The sequence below is a fragment of the Lissotriton helveticus genome, chromosome 5_1 (assembly GCF_964261635.1).
Source record: "Lissotriton helveticus chromosome 5_1, aLisHel1.1, whole genome shotgun sequence".
NCBI lineage: Eukaryota > Metazoa > Chordata > Amphibia > Caudata > Salamandridae > Lissotriton > Lissotriton helveticus.
This window is the reverse complement of record NC_136065.1, coordinates 1623087439-1623109370: the sequence shown is the minus strand read 5'-3', so window position 1 is coordinate 1623109370 and position 21932 is coordinate 1623087439. Positions and strand designations below refer to the sequence as shown.

At 38.0% G+C, this 21932-nt stretch overlaps 14 non-coding genes across 14 annotated transcripts; all 14 read left to right on the top strand.

The window, feature by feature from the left end:
- The first annotated feature begins 1415 nt into the window (after window positions 1-1415).
- Window positions 1416-1488, top strand: TRNAR-CCU (transfer RNA arginine (anticodon CCU)). The gene has a single exon. It is a non-coding gene; the product is annotated as a tRNA-Arg (tRNA).
- Window positions 1489-2134: 646 nt separating this feature from the next.
- TRNAR-UCG (transfer RNA arginine (anticodon UCG)) lies at window positions 2135-2207 on the top strand. The gene has a single exon. It is a non-coding gene; the product is annotated as a tRNA-Arg (tRNA).
- Window positions 2208-5311: 3104 nt separating this feature from the next.
- TRNAR-UCG (transfer RNA arginine (anticodon UCG)) lies at window positions 5312-5384 on the top strand. The gene has a single exon. It is a non-coding gene; the product is annotated as a tRNA-Arg (tRNA).
- Window positions 5385-10603: 5219 nt separating this feature from the next.
- Window positions 10604-10676, top strand: TRNAR-UCG (transfer RNA arginine (anticodon UCG)). The gene has a single exon. It is a non-coding gene; the product is annotated as a tRNA-Arg (tRNA).
- An 801-nt stretch (window positions 10677-11477) lies between these two features.
- Window positions 11478-11550, top strand: TRNAR-CCU (transfer RNA arginine (anticodon CCU)). Its single transcript has one exon. It is a non-coding gene; the product is annotated as a tRNA-Arg (tRNA).
- A 490-nt stretch (window positions 11551-12040) lies between these two features.
- Window positions 12041-12113, top strand: TRNAR-CCU (transfer RNA arginine (anticodon CCU)). The gene has a single exon. It is a non-coding gene; the product is annotated as a tRNA-Arg (tRNA).
- Window positions 12114-12760: 647 nt separating this feature from the next.
- Window positions 12761-12833, top strand: TRNAR-UCG (transfer RNA arginine (anticodon UCG)). Its single transcript has one exon. It is a non-coding gene; the product is annotated as a tRNA-Arg (tRNA).
- Window positions 12834-14354: 1521 nt separating this feature from the next.
- TRNAR-UCG (transfer RNA arginine (anticodon UCG)) lies at window positions 14355-14427 on the top strand. The gene has a single exon. It is a non-coding gene; the product is annotated as a tRNA-Arg (tRNA).
- An 801-nt stretch (window positions 14428-15228) lies between these two features.
- TRNAR-CCU (transfer RNA arginine (anticodon CCU)) lies at window positions 15229-15301 on the top strand. Its single transcript has one exon. It is a non-coding gene; the product is annotated as a tRNA-Arg (tRNA).
- Window positions 15302-15791: 490 nt separating this feature from the next.
- Window positions 15792-15864, top strand: TRNAR-CCU (transfer RNA arginine (anticodon CCU)). Its single transcript has one exon. It is a non-coding gene; the product is annotated as a tRNA-Arg (tRNA).
- A 647-nt stretch (window positions 15865-16511) lies between these two features.
- TRNAR-UCG (transfer RNA arginine (anticodon UCG)) lies at window positions 16512-16584 on the top strand. Its single transcript has one exon. It is a non-coding gene; the product is annotated as a tRNA-Arg (tRNA).
- A 1522-nt stretch (window positions 16585-18106) lies between these two features.
- On the top strand, window positions 18107-18179 carry TRNAR-UCG (transfer RNA arginine (anticodon UCG)). The gene has a single exon. It is a non-coding gene; the product is annotated as a tRNA-Arg (tRNA).
- Window positions 18180-19691: 1512 nt separating this feature from the next.
- On the top strand, window positions 19692-19764 carry TRNAR-UCG (transfer RNA arginine (anticodon UCG)). Its single transcript has one exon. It is a non-coding gene; the product is annotated as a tRNA-Arg (tRNA).
- A 2085-nt stretch (window positions 19765-21849) lies between these two features.
- Window positions 21850-21922, top strand: TRNAR-UCG (transfer RNA arginine (anticodon UCG)). Its single transcript has one exon. It is a non-coding gene; the product is annotated as a tRNA-Arg (tRNA).
- Window positions 21923-21932: the final 10 nt, after the last annotated feature.

Here is a 21932-nt window from a genome sequence, read left to right as displayed (position 1 = left end):
ACTTCTGTACTCGTCAGAGTCATGTTGATGTTCTGAAACTACAAAGTCGATTTTTGAAACACCTATCTTTGTCAGATGCATTTTTGACCCGGCAGAAGATATTCCTTTGGAAAAAATGATTTGAATTGGATTGGTGTAACTGTTGTTTCTAGAGGTGGTGAAAGGCTTTCAGCTACTTGAATAGGGCAAGTCAGGATTCATGAAATGTATACAACCTTTGAGTGTGTGTTAATTGGAATATCCAGGAAGGAGCAGTTTGTACTACTTTCAAAACAGTTTCTCTCCACTTCTGGAAACATCCAGAGCTATATAAAGCATAAACTGAGCTTTAATCTCATGAAGAAAGAGGTTTAAATGCAAAAATGAAAACAATAGCTTATCGTACTGGTGACATTCTCATTATATAAATTCGAAAAAAGTGATTTAATTGAAAGGAGCTGAACAAAAACCACAATGGTTTGTAAACCTAAATAACTATAAATAATATATTTTCCAACCTTGCATACCACCTACAGTATAAAAATAAATGCAGCAGGACACATGACCGCGTGGCCTAATGGATAAGGCTACTGACTTCGGATCAGAAGATTGAGGGTTTGAGTCCCTTCGTGGTCGGTTTTTGCCAATTGTCACACAATTCAGGTTTCCATTCAGAATGGAAGCAGGCTCTTCCAATACTCTTATAGACATCATGTTCTCATTCCTAATTAATAATAAAGTGGAGTACATACTGCACAGTCATTTAGATTGCATCTTCAGTCTAAAATCTAGTGCATTTAAGTGGCATTAAAAAGTGCTTCTATGTACACGCACTGAATATGTACTAGGTTTGCAGAATTTTGACTTGACAGAATGGGTTTTAGCTTAAGTGTGTGTAGATGAACTGCAAGGTGTGTAAGTATGTGTTCATGTAGTGCTTCAAGTGTAAAATCTGTATGATTTGTGCAGTTAAAGTGCTAATTTTGCCTACGAGAAAGAAAAGTACTAAGAAGAATTATAAAGGATTGGCACATTGGCTGCCTTTGCTGATGACACAGATGGCTAATTTGTAAAGCACTGGTCTATTAAGTTGCAGAGTGTGGGTGAACTTGGTTAGTAGACTTGGTGCCTGTTTCTGTGTCCTGCTGAAGACAAGGACGGCTTGATACCACTGTCAAAGCCAAGTTTATTAAGAAAAGCATCCATGGAAGAAGAAGTTTGATTCGAAAATGGTTCTCCTCCAATTTCTCTTCACTTGCTACAAATGCAGAGTATCCATTATAGCACAGAACAGAGTGTTAAAGTCGGGGATGGAAGAGGATGAAAATGGGAAGTTTACTTATGGAGAGAACTGAGAAATGTCCTGTGTGCAGACACCAGTGTTGGACGATTGAATACATTTAAATAATGCCTCTAGATTGCAGGTATGTATCTGTGCCTCAGTGGCCTAATGGATAAGGTGCTGGCCTCCTAAGCCAGGGATTGTGGGTTTGAGTCCCATCTGAGGTGCAAACCAATGTCCACTCTTACTTTTCCAGAAAAATAAATATATTTATTACATGCTTCCTCTCAGAAGCTCATGAGGTATTAGGAACGTTGAAATGGTACCATTTTACTTCTGTACTCGTCAGAGTCATGTTGATGTTCTGAAACTACAAAGTAGATTTTTAAACACCTATCTTTGTCAGATGCATATTTTACCCGGCAGAAGATATTCCTTTGGAAAAAATGATTTGAATTGGATTGGTGTAACTGTTGTTTCTAGAGGTGGTGAAAGGCTTTCAGCTACTTGAATAGGGCAAGTCAGGATTCATGAAATGTATACAACCTTTGAGTGTGTGTAAATTGGAATATCCAGGAAGGAGCAGTTTGTACTACTTTCAAAACAGTTTCACTCCACTTCTGGAAACATCCAGAGCTATATAAAGCATAAACTGAGCTTTAATCTCATGAAGAAAGAGGTTTAAATGCAAAAATGAAAACAATAGCTTATCGTACTGGTGACATTCTCATTATATAAATTCCAAAAAAGTGATTTAATTGAAAGGAGCTGAAAAAAACCCACAATGGTTTGTAAACCTAAATAACTATAAATAATATATTTTCCAACCTTGCATACCACCTACAGTATAAAAATAAATGCAGCAGGACACATGACCGCATGGCCTAATGGATAAGGCGTCTGACTTCGGATCAGAAGATTGAGGGTTCGAGTCCCTTCGGGGTCGGTTTTTGCCAATTGTCACACAATTCAGGTTTCCATTCAGAATGGAAGCAGGCTCTTCCAATACTCCTATAGACATCATGTTCTCATTCCTAATTAATAATAACGTGGAGTACATACTGCACAGTCATTTAGATTGCATCTTCAGTCTAAAATCTAGTGCATTTAAGTGGCATTAAAAAGTGCTTCTATGTACACGCACTGAATATGTACTAGGTTTGCAGAATTTTGACTTCACAGAATGGGTTTTTAGCTTAAGTGTGTGTAGATGAACTGCAAGGTGTGTAAGTATGTGTTCATGGAGTGCTTCAAGTGTAAAATCTGTATGATTTGTGCAGTTAAAGTGCTAATTTTGCCTACGAGAAAGAAAAGTACTACAGAAGAATTATAAAGGATTGGCACATTGGCTGCCTTTGCTGATGACACAGTTTGCTAATTTGTAAAGCACTGGTCTATTAAGTTGCAGAGTGTGGTTGAACTTGGTTAGTAGACTTGGTGCCTGTTTCTGTGTCCTGCTGAAGACAAGGACGGCTTGATACCACTGTCAAAGCCCAGTTTATTGAGAAAAGCATCCATGGAAGAAGAAGTGTTGATTCGAAAATGGTTCTCCTCCAATTTCTCTCCACTTGCTAGAAATACAGAGTCTCCATTTTAGCACAGAACAGAGTGTTAAAGTCGGGGATAGAAGAGGATGAAAATGGGAAGTTTACTTATGGAGAGAACTGAGAAATATCCTGTGTGCACACACCAGTGTTGGACGATTGAATACATTTAAATAATGCCTCTAGATTGATGGCATCTATCTGTGCCTCAGTGGCCTAATGGATAAGTCACTGGCCTCCTACCCCATGGATTGTGGGTTTGAGTCCCATCTGAGGTGCAAACCAATGTCCACTCTAACTTTTCTAGAAAAATAAATATATTTATTACAAGCTTCCTCTCAGAAGCTTATGAGGTATTAGGAACTTTGAAATGGTACCATTTTACTTCTGTACTCTTCAGAGTCATGTTGATGTTCTGAAACTACAAAGTAGATTTTTAAACACCTATCTTTGTCAGATGCATATTTTACCCGGCAGAAGATATTCCTTTGGAAAAAATTATTTGAATTGGATTGGTGTAACTGTTGTTTCTAGAGGTGGTGAAAGGCTTTCAGCTACTTGAATAGGGCAAGTCAGGATTCATGAAATGTATACAACCTTTGAGTGTGTGTAAATTGGAATATCCAGGAAGGAGCAGTTTGTACTACTTTCAAAACAGTTTCTCTCCACTTCTGGAAACATCCAGAGCTATGTAAAGCATTTACTGAGCTTTAATCTCATGAAGAAAGAGGTTTAAATTCAAAAGAGAAAACAAAAGATTATCGTACTGGTGACATTCTCATTATATAGATTCCCAAAAAGTGCTTTAATTGAAAGGAGCTGAATAAAAACACAATGGGATGTAAACCTAAATAACTATAAATATTATATTTTCCATCCTTGCATACCACCTACAGTATAAAAATACACACAACAGGACACATGACTTTGGGCCTAATGGATAAGGCGTCTGACTTCGGATCATAAGATTGAGGGTTCAAGTCCCTTCGTGGTCAGATTTTGCCAATGGTCACACAATTCAGGTTTCCATTCAGAATGGAAGCCGGCTCTTCCAATACTCTTATAGACATCATGTTCTCATTCCTAATTAATAATAAAGTGGAGTACATACTGCACAGTCATTTAGATTGCATCTTCAGTCTAAAATCTAGTGCATTTGAGTGGCATTAAAAAGTGCTTCTATGTACATGTACTGAATATGTACTAGGTTTGCAGAATTTTGACTTGACAGAATGGGTTTTAGCTTAAGTGTGTGTAGATGAACTGCAAGGTGTCTAAGTATGTGTTCATGTAGTGCTTCAAGTGTAAAATCTGTATGATTAGTGCAGTTAAAGTGCTAATTTTGCCTACGAGAAAGAAAAGTACTAAGAAGAATTATAAAGGATTGGCACATTGGCTGCCTTTGCTGATGACACAGATGGCTAATTTGTAAAGCACTGGTCTATTAAGTTGCAGAGTGTGGTTGAACTTGGTTAGTAGACTTGGTGCCTGTTTCTGTGTCCTGCTGAAGACAAGGACGGCTTGATACCACTGTCAAAGCCCAGTTTATTAAGAAAAGCATCCATGGAGGAAGAAGTGTTGATTCGAAAATGGTTCTCCTCCAATTTCTCTCCACTTGCTACAAATGCAGAGTATCCATTATAGCACAGAACAGAGTGTTAAAGTCGGGGATGGAAGAGGATGAAAATGGGAAGTTTACTTATGGAGAGAACTGAGAAATGTCCTGTGTGCAGACACCAGTGTTGGACGATTGAATACATTTAAATAATGCCTCTAGATTACTGGTATGTATCTGTGCCTCAGTGGCCTAATGGATAAGGCACTGGTCTCCTAAGCCAGGGATTGTGAGTTCGAGTCCCATCTGAGGTGCAAACCAATGCCCACTCTTACTTTTCCAGAACAATAAATATATTTATTACATGCTTCCTCTCAGAAGCTTATGAGGTATTAGGATCTTTGAAATGGTACCATTTTACTTCTGTACTCGTCAGAGTCATGTTGATGTTCTGAAACTACAAAGTCGATTTTTGAAACACCTATCTTTGTCAGATGCATTTTTGACCCGGCAGAAGATAAAAATTTATTTGAATTGGATTGGTGTAACTGTTGTTTCTAGAGGTGGTGAAAGGCTTTCAGCTACTTGAATAGGGCAAGTTAGGATTCATGAAATGTATACAACCTTTGAGTGTGTGTAAATTGGAATATCCAGGAAGGAGCAGTTTGTACTACTTTCAAAACAGTTTCTCTCCACTTCTGGAAACATCCAGAGCTATATAAAGCATAAACTGAGCTTTAATCTCATGAAGAAAGAGGTTTAAATGGAAAAATGAAAACAATAGCTTATCGTACTGGTGACATTCTCATTATATAAATTCCAAAAAAGTGATTTAATTGAAAGGAGCTGAAAAAAACCCACAATGGTTTGTAAACCTAAATAACTATAAATAATAAATGTTCCAACCTTGCATACCACCTAAAGTATAAAAATAAATGCAGCAGGACACATGACCGCGTGGCCTAATGGAAAAGGCTTCTGACTTCGGATCAGAAGATTGCGGGTTCGAGTCCCTTCGTGGTCATATTTTGCCAATGGTCACACAATTCAGGTTTCCATTCAGAATGGAAGCAGGCTCTTCCAATACTCTTATAGACATCATGTTCTCATTCCTAATTAATAATAAAGTGGAGTACATACTGCACAGTCATTTAGATTGCATCTTCAGTCTAAAATCTAGTGCATTTAAGTGGCATTAAAAAGTGCTTCTATGTACATGTACTGAATATGTACTAGGTTTGCAGAATTTTGACTTGACAGAATGGGTTTTAGCTTAAGTGTGTGTAGCTGAACTGCAAGGTGTGTAAGTATGTGTTCATGTAGTGCTTCAAGTGTAAAATCTGTATGATTTGTGCAGTTAAAGTGCTAATTTTGCCTACGAGAAAGAAAAGTACTACAGAAGAATTATAAAGGATTGGCACATTGGCTGCCTTTGCTGATGACACAGTTGGCTGCCTTTGCTGATGACACAGTTGGCTAATTTGTAAAGCACTGGTCTATTAAGTTGCAGAGTTAGGTTGAACTTGGTTAGTAGACTTGGTGCCTGTTTCTGTGTCCTGCTGAAGACAAGAACGGCTTGATACCACTGTCAAAGCCCAGTTTAATGAGAAAAGCATCCATGGAAGAAGAAGTGTTGATTCGAAAATTGTACTCCTCCAATTTCTCTGCACTTGCTACAAATGCAGAGTATCCATTATAGCACAGAACAGAGTGTTAAAGTCGGGATGGAAGAGGATGAAAATGGGAAGTTTACTTATGGAGAGAACTGAGAAATGTCCTGTGTGCAGACACCAGTGTTGGACGATTGAATACATTTAAATAATGACTCTAGATTGCTGGTATGTATCTGTGCCTCAGTGGCCTAATGGATAAGGCACTGGTCTCCTAAGCCAGGGATTGTGAGTTCGAGTCCCATCTGAGGTGCGAACCAATGTCCACTCTTACTTTTCCAGAAAAATAAATATATTTATTACATGCTTCCTCTCTGAAGCTTATGAGGTATTAGGAACGTTGAAAGGATACCATTTTACTTCTGTAATCGTCAGAGTCATGTTGATGTTCTGAAACTACAAAGTCGATTTTTGAAACACCTGTCTTTGTCAGATGCATTTTTGACCCGGCAGAAGATATTCCTTTGGAAAAAACTTATTTGAATTGGATTGGTGTAACTGTTGTTTCTAGAGGTGTTGAAAGGATTTCAGCTACTTAAATAGGGCAAGTCAGGATTCATGAAACGTATACAACCTTTGAGTGTGTGTAAATTGGAATATCCAGGAATGAGCAGTTTGTACTACTTTTAAAACAGTTTCTCTCCACTTCTGGAAACATCCAGAGCTATATAAAGCATAAACTGAGCTTTAATCTCATGAAGAAAGAGGTTTAAATGCAAAAATGAACGGCTGGTATTTATCTGTGCCTCAGTGGCCTAATGGATGAGGCACTGGCTTCTTAAGCCAGGGATTGTGGGTTCGAGTCCCATCTGAGGTGCAAACCAATGTCCACTCTTATTTCTCCAGAAAAATAAATATATTTATTACATGCTTCCTTTCAGAAGCTTATGAGGTATTAGGAACTTTGAAATGGTACCATTTTACTTCTGTACTCGTCCGAGTCATGTTGATGTTCTGAAACTACAAAGTCGATTTTTGAAACACCTATCTTTGTCAGATGCATTTTTGACCCGGCAGAAGATATTCCTTTGGAAAAAATGATTTGAATTGGATTGGTGTAACTGTCGTTTCTAGAGGTGGTGAAAGGCTTTCAGCTACTTGAATAGGGCAAGTTAGGATTCATGAAATGTATACAACCTTTGAGTGTGTGTAAATTGGAATATCCAGGAAGGAGCAGTTTGTACTACTTTCAAAACAGTTTCTCTCCACTTCTGGAAACATCCAGAGCTATATAAAGCATAAACTGAGCTTTAATCTCATGAAGAAAGAGGTTTAAATGGAAAAATGAAAACAATAGCTTATCGTACTGGTGACATTCTCATTATATAAATTCCAAAAAAGTGATTTAATTGAAAGGAGCTGAAAAAAACCCACAATGGTTTGTAAACCTAAATAACTATAAATAATATATTTTCCAACCTTGCATACCACCTACAGTATAAAAATAAATGCAGCAGGACACATGACCGCGTGGCCTAATGGATAAGGCGTCTGACTTCAGATCAGAAGATTGAGGGTTCGAGTCCCTTCGGGGTCGGTTTTTGCCAATTGTCACACAATTCAGGTTTCCATTCAGAATGGAAGCAGGCTCTTCCAATACTCCTATAGACATCATGTTCTCATTCCTAATTAATAATAAAGTGGAGTACATACTGCACAGTCATTTAGATTGCATCTTCAGTCTAAAATCTAGTGCATTTAAGTGGCATTAAAAAGTGCTTCTATGTACACGCACTGAATATGTACTAGGTTTGCAGAATTTTGACTTCACAGAATGGGTTTTTAGCTTAAGTGTGTGTAGATGAACTGCAAGGTGTGTAAGTATGTGTTCATGGAGTGCTTCAAGTGTAAAATCTGTATGATTTGTGCAGTTAAAGTGCTAATTTTGCCTACGAGAAAGAAAAGTACTACAGAAGAATTATAAAGGATTGGCACATTGGCTGCCTTTTTCTGATGACACAGTTGGCTAATTTGTAAAGCACTGGTCTATTAAGTTGCAGAGTGTGGTAGAACTTGGTTAGTAGACTTGGTGCCTGTTTCTGTGTCCTGCTGAAGACAAGGACGGCTTGATACCACTGTCAAAGCCCAGTTTATTGAGAAAAGCATTCATGGAAGAAGAAGTGTTGATTCGAAAATGGTTCTCCTCCAATTTCTCTCCACTTGCTAGGAATACAGAGTCTCCATTTTAGCACAGAACAGAGTGTTAAAGTCGGGGATTGAAGGGGATGAAAATGGGAAGTTTACTTATGGAGAGAACTGAGAAATATCCTGTATGCAGACACCAGTGTTGGACGAGTGAATACATTTAAATAATGCCTCTAGATTGGTTGCATTTATCTGTTTCTCATTGGCCTAATGGATAAGTCACTGGCCTCTTAAGCCAGGGATTGTGGGTACGAGTCCCATCTGAGATGCAAACCAATGTCCACTCTAACATTTCCAGAAAAATAAATATATTTATTACATGCTTCCTCTCAGAAGCTTATGAGGTATTAGGAACGTTGAAATGGTACCATTTTACTTCTGTACTCGTCAGAGTCATGTTGATGTTCTGAAACTACAAAGTCGATTTTTGAAACACCTATCTTTGTCAGATGCATTTTTGACCCAGCAGAAGATATTCCTTTGGAAAAAATGATTTGAATTGGATTGGTGTAAATGTTGTTTCTAGAGGTGGTGAAAGGCTTTCAGCTACTTAAATAGGGCAAGTCAGGATTCATGAAACGTATACAACCTTTGAGTGTGTGTAAATTGGAATATCCAGGAAGGAGCAGTTTGTACTACTTTTAAAACAGTTTCTCTCCACTTCTGGAAACATCCAGAGCTATATAAAGCATAAACAGAGCTTTAATCTCATGAAGAAAGAGGTTTAAATGCAAAAATAAAAACAATAGCTTATTGTACTGGTGACATTCTCAATATATAAATTCCAAAAAAGTGATTTAATTGAAAGGAGCTGAAAACACACAGCAGGACACATGACTGCGTGGCCTAATGGATAAGGCGTCTGACTTCAGATCAGAAGATTGAGGGTTCAAGTCCCTTCGTGGTCAGATTTTGCCAATGGCCACACAATTCAGGTTTCCATTCAGAATGGAAGCCGGCTCTTCCAATACTCTTATAGACATCATGTTCTCATTCCTAATTAATAATAAAGTGGAGTACATACTGCACAGTCATTTAGATTGCATCTTCAGTCTAAAATCTACTGCATTTGAGTGGCATTAAAAAGTGCTTCTATGTACATGTACTGAATATGTACTAGGTTTGCAGACTTTTGACTTGACAGAATGGGTTTTAGCTTAAGTGTGTGTAGATGAACTGCAAGGTGTCTAAGTATGTGTTCATGTAGTGCTTCAAGTGTAAAATCTGTATGATTTGTGCAGTTAAAGTGCTAATTTTGCCTACGAGAAAGAAAAGTACTAAGAAGAATTATAAAGGATTGGCACATTGGCTGCCTTTGCTGATGACACAGATGGCTAATTTGTAAAGCACTGGTCTATTAAGTTGCAGAGTGTGGTTGAACCTGGTTAGTAGACTTGGTGCCTGTTTCTGTGTCCTGCTGAAGACGAGAACGGCTTGATATCACTGTCAAAGCCCAGTTTATTAAGAAAAGCATCCATGGAAGAAGAAGTGTTGATTCGAAAATGGTTCTCCTCCAATTTCTCTCCACTTGCTACAAATGCAGAGTATCCATTATAGCACAGAACAGAGTGTTAAAGTCGGGGATGGAAGAGGATGAAAATGGGAAGTTTACTTATGGAGAGAACTGAGAAATGTCCTGTGTGCAGACACCAGTGTTGGACGATTGAATACATTTAAATAATGCCTCTAAATTTTGGTATGTATCTGTGCCTCAGTGGCCTAATGGATAAGGCACTGCCCTCCTAAGCCAGGTATTGTGAGTTCGAGTCCCATCTGAGGTGCAAACCAATGTCCACTCTTACTTTTCCAGAAAAATAAATATATTTATTACATGCTTCCTCTCAGAAGCTTATGAGGTATTAGGAACGTTGAAATGGTACCATTTTACTTCTGTACTCGTCAGAGTCATGTTGATGTTCTGAAACTACAAAGTCGATTTTTGAAACACCTATCTTTGTCAGATGCATTTTTGACCCGGCAGAAGATATTCCTTTGGAAAAAATTATTTGAATTGCATTGGTGTAACTGTTGTTTCTAGAGGTGGTGAAAGGCTTTCAGCTACTTGAATAGGGCAAGTTAGGATTCATTAAATGTATACAACCTTTGAGTGTGTGTAAATTGGAATATCCAGAAAGGAGCAGTTTGTACTACTTTCAAAACAGTTTCTCTCCACTTCTGGAAACATCCAGAGCTATATAAAGCATAAACTGAGCTTTAATCTCATGAAGAAAGAGGTTTAAATGCAAAAATGAAAACAATAGCTTATCGTACTGGTGACATTCTCATTATATAAATTCCAAAAAAGTGATTTAATTGAAAGGAGCTGAAAAAAACCCACAATGGTTTGTAAACCTAAATAACTATAAATAATATATTTTCCAACCTTGCATACCACCTACAGTATAAAAATAAATGCAGCAGGACACATGACCGCGTGGCCTAATGGATAAGGCGTCTGACTTCGGATCAGAAGATTGAGGGTTCGAGTCCCTTCGTGGTCAGATTTTGCCAATGGTCACACAATTCAGGTTTCCATTCAGAATGGAAGCAGGCTCTTCCAATACTCTTATAGACATCATGTTCTCATTCCTAATTAATAATAAAGTGGAGTACATACTGCACAGTCATTTAGATTGCAACTTCAGTCTAAAATCTAGTGCATTTAAGTGGCATTAAAAAGTGCTTCTATGTACATGTACTGAATATGTACTAGGTTTGCAGAATTTTGACTTGACAGAATGGGTTTTAGCTTAAGTGTGTGTAGATGAACTGCAAGGTGTGTAAGTATGTGTTCATGTAGTGCTTCAAGTGTAAAATCTGTATGATTTGTGCAGTTAAAGTGCTAATTTTGCCTACGAGAAAGAAAAGTACTAAGAAGAATTATAAAGGATTGGCACATTGGCTGCCTTTGCTGATGACACAGATGGCTAATTTGTAAAGCACTGGTCTACTAAGTTGCAGAGTGTGGTTGAACTTGGTTAGTAGACTTGGTGCCTGTTTCTGTGTCCTGCTGAAGACAAGGACGGCTTGATACCACTGTCAAAGCCCAGTTTATTAAGAAAAGCATCCATGGAGGAAGAAGTGTTGATTCGAAAATGGTTCTCCTCCAATTTCTCTCCACTTGCTACAAATGCAGAGTATCCATTATAGCACAGAACAGAGTGTTAAAGTCGGGGATGGAAGAGGATGAAAATGGGAAGTTTACTTATGGAGAGAACTGAGAAATGTCCTGTGTGCAGACACCAGTGTTGGACGATTTACTACATTTAAATAATGCCTCTAGATTGCTGGTATGTATCTGTGCCTCAGTGGCCTAATGGATAAGGCACTGGCCTCCTAAGCCAGGGATTGTGAGTTCGAGTCCCATCTGAGGTGCAAACCAATGTCCACTCTTACTTTTCCAGAAAAATAAATATATTTATTACATGCTTCCTCTCAGAAGCTTATGAGGTATTAGGAACGTTGAAATGGTACCATTTTACTTCTGTACTCGTCAGAGTCATGTTGAGGTTCTGAAACTACAAAGTCGATTTTTGAAACACCTGTCTTTGTCAGATGCATTTTTGACCCGGCAGAAGATATTCCTTTGGAAAAAATGATTTGAATTGGATTGGTGTAACTGTTGTTTCTAGAGGTGGTGAAAGGATTTCAGCTACTTAAATAGGGCAAGTCAGGATTCATGAAACGTATACAACCTTTGAGTGTGTGTAAATTGGAATATCCAGGAAGGAGCAGTTTGTACTACTTTTAAAACAGTTTCTCTCCACTTCTGGAAACATCCAGAGCTATATAAAGCATAAACTGAGCTTTAATCTCATGAAGAAAGAGGTTTAAATGCAAAAATGAAATGGTGGCATTTATCTGTGCCTCAGTGGCCTAATGGATACGGCACTGGCCTCCTAAGCCAGGGATTGTGGGTTCGAGTCCCATCTGAGGTGCAAACCAATGTCCACTCTTACTTTTCCAGAAAAATAAATATATTTATTACATGCTTCCTCTCAGAAGCTTATGAGGTATTAGGAACGTTGAAATGGTACCATTTTACTTCTGTACTCGTCAGAGTCATGTTGATGTTCTGAAACTACAATGTCGATTTTTGAAACACCTATCTTTGTCAGATACATTTTTGACCCGGCAGAAGATATTCCTTTGGAAAAAATTATTTGAATTGGATTGGTGTAACTGTTGTTTCTAGAGGTGGTGAAAGGCTTTCAGCTACTTGAATAGGGCAAGTCAGGATTCATGAAATGTATACAACCTTTGAGTGTGTGTTAATTGGAATATCCAGGAAGGAGCAGTTTGTACTACTTTCAAAACAGTTTCTCTCCACTTCTGGAAACATCCAGAGCTATATAAAGCATAAACTGAGCTTTAATCTCATGAAGAAAGAGGTTTAAATGCAAAAATGAAAACAATAGCTTATCGTACTGGTGACATTCTCATTATATAAATTCCAAAAAAGTGATTTAATTGAAAGGAGCTGAAAAAAAACCACAATGGTTTGTAAACCTAAATAACTATGAATAATATATTTTCCGACCTTGCATACCACCTACAGTATAAAAATAAATGCAGCAGGACACATGACCGCGTGGCCTAATGGATAAGGCGTCTGACTTCGGATCAGAAGATTGAGGGTTCGAGTCCCTTCGTGGTCGGTTTTTGCCAATTGTCACACAATTCAGGTTTCCATTCAGAATGGAAGCAGGCTCTTCCACTACTCCTATAGACATCATGTTCTCATTCCTAATTAATAATAAAGTGGAGTACATACTGCACAGTCATTTAGATTGCATCTTCAGTCTAAAATCTAGTGCATTTAAGTGGCATTAAAAAGTGCTTCTATGTACACGCACTGAATATGTACTAGGTTTGCAGAATTTTGACTTCACAGAATGGGTTTTTAGCTTAAGTGTGTGTAGATGAACTGCAAGGTGTGTAAGTATGTGTTCATGGAGTGCTTCAAGTGTAAAATCTGTATGATTTGTCCAGTTAAAGTGCTAATTTTGCCTACGAGAAAGAAAAGTACTACAGAAGAATTATAAAGGATTGGCACATTGGCTGCCTTTGCTGATGACACAGTTTGCTAATTTGTAAAGCACTGGTCTATTAAGTTGCAGACTGTGGTTGAACTTGGTTAGTAGACTTGGTGCCTGTTTCTGTGTCCTGCTGAAGACAAGGACGGCTTGATACCACTGTCAAAGCCCAGTTTATTGAAAAAAGCATCCATGGAAGAAGAAGTGTTGATTCGAAAATGGTTCTCCTCCAATTTCTCTCCACTTGCTAGAAATACAGAGTATCCATTATAGCACGGAACAGAGTGTTAAAGTCGGGATGGAAGAGGATGAAATGGGAAGTTTACTTATGGAGAGAACTGAGAAATATCCTGTATGCAGACACCAGTGTTGGACGATTGAATACATTTAAATAATGCCTCTAGATTGCCTGCATTTATCTGTGCCTCAGTGGCCTAATGGATAAGTCACTGGCCTCTTAAGCCAGGGATTGTGGGTTCGAGTCCCATCTGAGATGCAAACCAATGTCCACTCTAACTTTTCCAGAAAAATAAATATATTTATTACATGCTTCCTCTCAGAAGCTTATGAGGTATTAGGAACGTTGAAATGGTACCATTTTACTTCTGTACTCGTCAGAGTCATGTTGATGTTCTGAAACTACAAAGTCGATTTTTGAAACACCTATCTTTGTCAGATGCATTTTTGACCCGGCAGAAGATATTCCTTTGGAAAAAATTATTTGAATTGCATTGGTGTAACTGTTGTTTCTAGAGGTGGTGAAAGGCTTTCAGCTACTTGAATAGGGCAAGTTAGGATTCATTAAATGTATACAACCTTTGAGTGTGTGTAAATTGGAATATCCAGAAAGGAGCAGTTTGTACTACTTTCAAAACAGTTTCTCTCCACTTCTGGAAACATCCAGAGCTATATAAAGCATAAACTGAGCTTTAATCTCATGAAGAAAGAGGTTTAAATGCAAAAATGAAAACAATAGCTTATCGTACTGGTGACATTCTCATTATATAAATTCCAAAAAAGTGATTTAATTGAAAGGAGCTGAAAAAAACCCACAATGGTTTGTAAACCTAAATAACTATAAATAATATATTTTCCAACCTTGCATACCACCTACAGTATAAAAATAAATGCAGCAGGACACATGACCGCGTGGCCTAATGGATAAGGCGTCTGACTTCGGATCAGAAGATTGAGGGTTCGAGTCCCTTCGTGGTCAGATTTTGCCAATGGTCACACAATTCAGGTTTCCATTCAGAATGGAAGCAGGCTCTTCCAATACTCTTATAGACATCATGTTCTCATTCCTAATTAATAATAAAGTGGAGTACATACTGCACAGTCATTTAGATTGCAACTTCAGTCTAAAATCTAGTGCATTTAAGTGGCATTAAAAAGTGCTTCTATGTACATGTACTGAATATGTACTAGGTTTGCAGAATTTTGACTTGACAGAATGGGTTTTAGCTTAAGTGTGTGTAGATGAACTGCAAGGTGTGTAAGTATGTGTTCATGTAGTGCTTCAAGTGTAAAATCTGTATGATTTGTGCAGTTAAAGTGCTAATTTTGCCTACGAGAAAGAAAAGTACTAAGAAGAATTATAAAGGATTGGCACATTGGCTGCCTTTGCTGATGACACAGATGGCTAATTTGTAAAGCACTGGTCTACTAAGTTGCAGAGTGTGGTTGAACTTGGTTAGTAGACTTGGTGCCTGTTTCTGTGTCCTGCTGAAGACAAGGACGGCTTGATACCACTGTCAAAGCCCAGTTTATTAAGAAAAGCATCCATGGAGGAAGAAGTGTTGATTCGAAAATGGTTCTCCTCCAATTTCTCTCCACTTGCTACAAATGCAGAGTATCCATTATAGCACAGAACAGAGTGTTAAAGTCGGGGATGGAAGAGGATGAAAATGGGAAGTTTACTTATGGAGAGAACTGAGAAATGTCCTGTGTGCAGACACCAGTGTTGGACGATTTACTACATTTAAATAATGCCTCTAGATTGCTGGTATGTATCTGTGCCTCAGTGGCCTAATGGATAAGGCACTGGCCTCCTAAGCCAGGGATTGTGAGTTCGAGTCCCATCTGAGGTGCAAACCAATGTCCACTCTTACTTTTCCAGAAAAATAAATATATTTATTACATGCTTCCTCTCAGAAGCTTATGAGGTATTAGGAACGTTGAAATGGTACCATTTTACTTCTGTACTCGTCAGAGTCATGTTGAGGTTCTGAAACTACAAAGTCGATTTTTGAAACACCTGTCTTTGTCAGATGCATTTTTGACCCGGCAGAAGATATTCCTTTGGAAAAAATGATTTGAATTGGATTGGTGTAACTGTTGTTTCTAGAGGTGGTGAAAGGATTTCAGCTACTTAAATAGGGCAAGTCAGGATTCATGAAACGTATACAACCTTTGAGTGTGTGTAAATTGGAATATCCAGGAAGGAGCAGTTTGTACTACTTTTAAAACAGTTTCTCTCCACTTCTGGAAACATCCAGAGCTATATAAAGCATAAACTGAGCTTTAATCTCATGAAGAAAGAGGTTTAAATGCAAAAATGAAATGGTGGCATTTATCTGTGCCTCAGTGGCCTAATGGATACGGCACTGGCCTCCTAAGCCAGGGATTGTGGGTTCGAGTCCCATCTGAGGTGCAAACCAATGTCCACTCTTACTTTTCCAGAAAAATAAATATATTTATTACATGCTTCCTCTCAGAAGCTTATGAGGTATTAGGAACGTTGAAATGGTACCATTTTACTTCTGTACTCGTCAGAGTCATGTTGATGTTCTGAAACTACAATGTCGATTTTTGAAACACCTATCTTTGTCAGATACATTTTTGACCCGGCAGAAGATATTCCTTTGGAAAAAATTATTTGAATTGGATTGGTGTAACTGTTGTTTCTAGAGGTGGTGAAAGGCTTTCAGCTACTTGAATAGGGCAAGTCAGGATTCATGAAATGTATACAACCTTTGAGTGTGTGTTAATTGGAATATCCAGGAAGGAGCAGTTTGTACTACTTTCAAAACAGTTTCTCTCCACTTCTGGAAACATCCAGAGCTATATAAAGCATAAACTGAGCTTTAATCTCATGAAGAAAGAGGTTTAAATGCAAAAATGAAAACAATAGCTTATCGTACTGGTGACATTCTCATTATATAAATTCCAAAAAAGTGATTTAATTGAAAGGAGCTGAAAAAAAACCACAATGGTTTGTAAACCTAAATAACTATGAATAATATATTTTCCGACCTTGCATACCACCTACAGTATAAAAATAAATGCAGCAGGACACATGACCGCGTGGCCTAATGGATAAGGCGTCTGACTTCGGATCAGAAGATTGAGGGTTCGAGTCCCTTCGTGGTCGGTTTTTGCCAATTGTCACACAATTCAGGTTTCCATTCAGAATGGAAGCAGGCTCTTCCACTACTCCTATAGACATCATGTTCTCATTCCTAATTAATAATAAAGTGGAGTACATACTGCACAGTCATTTAGATTGCATCTTCAGTCTAAAATCTAGTGCATTTAAGTGGCATTAAAAAGTGCTTCTATGTACACGCACTGAATATGTACTAGGTTTGCAGAATTTTGACTTCACAGAATGGGTTTTTAGCTTAAGTGTGTGTAGATGAACTGCAAGGTGTGTAAGTATGTGTTCATGGAGTGCTTCAAGTGTAAAATCTGTATGATTTGTCCAGTTAAAGTGCTAATTTTGCCTACGAGAAAGAAAAGTACTACAGAAGAATTATAAAGGATTGGCACATTGGCTGCCTTTGCTGATGACACAGTTTGCTAATTTGTAAAGCACTGGTCTATTAAGTTGCAGACTGTGGTTGAACTTGGTTAGTAGACTTGGTGCCTGTTTCTGTGTCCTGCTGAAGACAAGGACGGCTTGATACCACTGTCAAAGCCCAGTTTATTGAAAAAAGCATCCATGGAAGAAGAAGTGTTGATTCGAAAATGGTTCTCCTCCAATTTCTCTCCACTTGCTAGAAATACAGAGTATCCATTATAGCACGGAACAGAGTGTTAAAGTCGGGATGGAAGAGGATGAAAATGGGAAGTTTACTTATGGAGAGAACTGAGAAATATCCTGTATGCAGACACCAGTGTTGGACGATTGAATACATTTAAATAATGCCTCTAGATTGCCTGCATTTATCTGTGCCTCAGTGGCCTAATGGATAAGTCACTGGCCTCTTAAGCCAGGGATTGTGGGTTCGAGTCCCATCTGAGATGCAAACCAATGTCCACTCTAACTTTTCCAGAAAAATAAATATATTTATTACATGCTTCCTCTCAGAAGCTTATGAGGTATTAGGAACGTTGAAATGGTACCATTTTACTTCTGTACTCGTCAGAGTCATGTTGATGTTCTGAAACTACAAAGTCGATTTTTGAAACACCTATCTTTGTCAGATGCATTTTTGACCCGGCAGAAGATATTCCTTTGGAAAAAATGATTTGAATTGGATTGGTGTAACTGTTGTTTCTAGAGGTGGTGAAAGGCTTTCAGCTACTTAAATAGGGCAAGTCAGGATTCATGAAACGTATACAACCTTTGAGTGTGTGTAAATTGGAATATACAGGAAGGAGCAGTTTGTACTACTTTTAAAACAGTTTCTCTCCACTTCTGGAAACATCCAGAGCTATATAAAGCATAAACTGAGCTTTAATCTCATGAAGAAAGAGGTTTAAATGCAAAAATGAAAACAATAGCTTATCGTACTGGTGACATTCTCATTATATAAATTCCAAAAAAGTGATTTAATTGAAAGGAGCTGAAAAAAACCCACAATGGTTTGTAAACCTAAATAACTATAAATAATATATTTTCCAACCTTGCATACCACCTACAGTATAAAAATAAATGCAGCAGGACACATGACCGCATGGCCTAATGGATAAGGCGTCTGACTTCGGATCAGAAGATTGAGGGTTCGAGTCCCTTCGTGGTCGGTTTTTGCCAATTGTCACACAAATCAGGTTTCCATTCAGAATGGAAGCAGGCTCTTCCAATAGTCTTATAGCCATCATGTCCTCATTCCTAATTAATAATAAAGTGGAGTACATACTGCACAGTCATTTAGATTGCATCTTCAGTCTAAAATCTAGTGCCTTTAAGTGGCATTAAAAGTGCTTCTATGAACACGCACTGAATATGTACTAGGTTTGCAGAATTTTGACTTCACAGAATGGGTTTTTAGCTTAAGTGTGTGTAGATGAACTTCAAGGTGTGTAAGTATGTGTTCATGGAGTGCTTCAAGTGTAAAATCTGTATGATTTGTGCAGTTAAAGTGCTAATTTTGCCTATGAGAAAGAAAAGTACTACAGAAGAATTATAAAGGATTGGCACATTGGCTGCCTTTGCTGATGACACAGTTTGCTAATTTGTAAAGCACTGGTCTATTAAGTTGCAGAGTGTGGTTGAACTTGGTTAGTAGACTTGGTGCCTGTTTCTGTGTCCTGCTGAAGACAAGGACGGCTTGATACCACTGTCAAAGCCCAGTTTATTGAGAAAAGCATCCATGGAAGAAGAAGTTTTGATTCGAAAATGGTTCTCCTCCAATTTCTCTCCACTTGCTAGAAATACAGACTCTCCATTTTAGCACAGAACAGAGTGTTAAAGTCGGGGATGGAAGAGGATGAAAATGGGAAGTTTACTTATGGAGAGAACTGAGAAATATCCTGTATGCAGACACCAGTGTTGGACGATTGAATACATTTAAATAATGCCTCTAGATTGCTGGTATGTATCTGTGCCTCAGTGGCCTAATGGATAAGGCACTGGTCTCCTAAGCCAGGGATTGTGAGTTCGAGTCCCATCTGAGGTGCAAACCAATGTCCACTCTTACTTTTCCAGAAAAATAAATATATTTATTACATGCTTCCTCTCAGAAGCTTATGAGGTATTAGGATCTTTGAAATGGTACCATTTTACTTCTGTACTCGTCAGAGTCATGTTGATGTTCTGAAACTACCAAGTCGATTTTTGAAACACCTATCTTTGTCAGATGCATTTTTGACCCGGCAGAAGATAAAAATTTATTTGAATTGGATTGGTGTAACTGTTGTTTCTAGAGGTGGTGAAAGGCTTTCAGCTACTTGAATAGGGCAAGTTAGGATTCATGAAATGTATACAACCTTTGAGTGTGTGTAAATTGGAATATCCAGGAAGGAGCAGTTTGTACTACTTTCAAAACAGTTTCTCTCCACTTCTGGAAACATCCAGAGCTATATAAAGCATAAACTGAGCTTTAATCTCATGAAGAAAGAGGTTTAAATGGAAAAATGAAAACAATAGCTTATCGTACTGGTGACATTCTCATTATATAAATTCCAAAAAAGTGATTTAATTGAAAGGAGCTGAAAAAAACCCACAATGGTTTGTAAACCAAAATAACTATAAATAATAAATTTTCCAACCTTGCATACCACCTAAAGTATAAAAATAAATGCAGCAGGACACATGACCGCGTGGCCTAATGGAAAAGGCTTCTGACTTCGGATCAGAAGATTGAGGGTTCGAGTCCCTTCGTGGTCATATTTTGCCAATGGTCACACAATTCAGGTTTCCATTCAGAATGGAAGCAGGCTCTTCCAATACTCTTATAGACATCATGTTCTCATTCCTAATTAATAATAAAGTGGAGTACATACTGCACAGTCATTTAGATTGCATCTTCAGTCTAAAATCTAGTGCATTTAAGTGGCATTAAAAAGTGCTTCTATGTACATGTACTGAATATGTACTAGGTTTGCAGAATTTTGACTTGACAGAATGGGTTTTAGCTTAAGTGTGTGTAGCTGAACTGCAAGGTGTGTAAGTATCTGTTCATGTAGTGCTTCAAGTGTAAAATCTGTATGATTTGTGCAGTTAAAGTGCTAATTTTGCCTACGAGAAAGAAAAGTACTACAGAAGAATTATAAAGGATTGGCACATTGGCTGCCTTTGCTGATGACACAGTTGGCTAATTTGTAAAGCACTGGTCTATTAAGTTGCAGAGTGTGGTTGAACTTGGTTAGTAGACTTGGTGCCTGTTTCTGTGTCCTGCTGAAGACAAGAACGGCTTGATACCACTGTCAAAGCCCAGTTTAATGAGAAAAGCATCCATGGAAGAAGAAGTGTTGATTCGAAAATTGTACTCCTCCAATTTCTCTGCACTTGCTACAAATGCAGAGTATCCATTATAGCACAGAACAGAGTGTTAAAGTCGGGATGGGAGAGGATGAAAATGGGAAGTTTACTTATGGAGAGAACTGAGAAATGTCCTGTGTGCAGACACCAGTGTTGGACGATTGAATACATTTAAATAATGACTCTAGATTGCTGGTATGTATCTGTGCCTCAGTGGCCTAATGGATAAGGCACTGGTCTCCTAAGCCAGGGATTGTGAGTTCGAGTCCCATCTGAGGTGCGAACCAATGTCCACTCTTACTTTTCCAGAAAAATAAATATATTTATTACATGCTTCCTCTCTGAAGCTTATGAGGTATTAGGAACGTTGAAAGGGTACCATTTTACTTCTGTAATCGTCAGAGTCATGTTGATGTTCTGAAACTACAAAGTCGATTTTTGAAACACCTGTCTTTGTCAGATGCATTTTTGACCCGGCAGAAGATATTCCTTTGGAAAAAACTTATTTGAATTGGATTGGTGTAACTGTTGTTTCTAGAGGTGTTGAAAGGATTTCAGCTACTTAAATAGGGCAAGTCAGGATTCATGAAACGTATACAACCTTTGAGTGTGTGTAAATTGGAATATCCAGGAATGAGCAGTTTGTACTACTTTTAAAACAGTTTCTCTCCACTTCTGGAAACATCCAGAGCTATATAAAGCATAAACTGAGCTTTAATCTCATGAAGAAAGAGGTTTAAATGCAAAAATGAACGGCTGGTATTTATCTGTGCCTCAGTGGCCTAATGGATGAGGCACTGGCTTCTTAAGCCAGGGATTGTGGGTTCGAGTCCCATCTGAGGTGCAAACCAATGTCCACTCTTATTTCTCCAGAAAAATAAATATATTTATTACATGCTTCCTTTCAGAAGCTTATGAGGTATTAGGAACTTTGAAATGGTACCATTTTACTTCTGTACTCGTCCGAGTCATGTTGATGTTCTGAAACTACAAAGTCGATTTTTGAAACACCTATCTTTGTCAGATGCATTTTTGACCCGGCAGAAGATATTCCTTTGGAAAAAATGATTTGAATTGGATTGGTGTAACTGTCGTTTCTAGAGGTGGTGAAAGGCTTTCAGCTACTTGAATAGGGCAAGTTAGGATTCATGAAATGTATACAACCTTTGAGTGTGTGTAAATTGGAATATCCAGGAAGGAGCAGTTTGTACTACTTTCAAAACAGTTTCTCTCCACTTCTGGAAACATCCAGAGCTATATAAAGCATAAACTGAGCTTTAATCTCATGAAGAAAGAGGTTTAAATGGAAAAATGAAAACAATAGCTTATCGTACTGGTGACATTCTCATTATATAAATTCCAAAAAAGTGATTTAATTGAAAGGAGCTGAAAAAACCCCACAATGGTTTGTAAACCTAAATAACTATAAATAATATATTTTCCAACCTTGCATACCACCTAAAGTATAAAAATAAATGCAGCAGGACCCATGACCGCGTAGCCTAATGGATAAGGCATCTGACTTCGGATCAGAAGATTGAGGGTTCGAGTCCCTTCATGGTCAGATTTTGCCA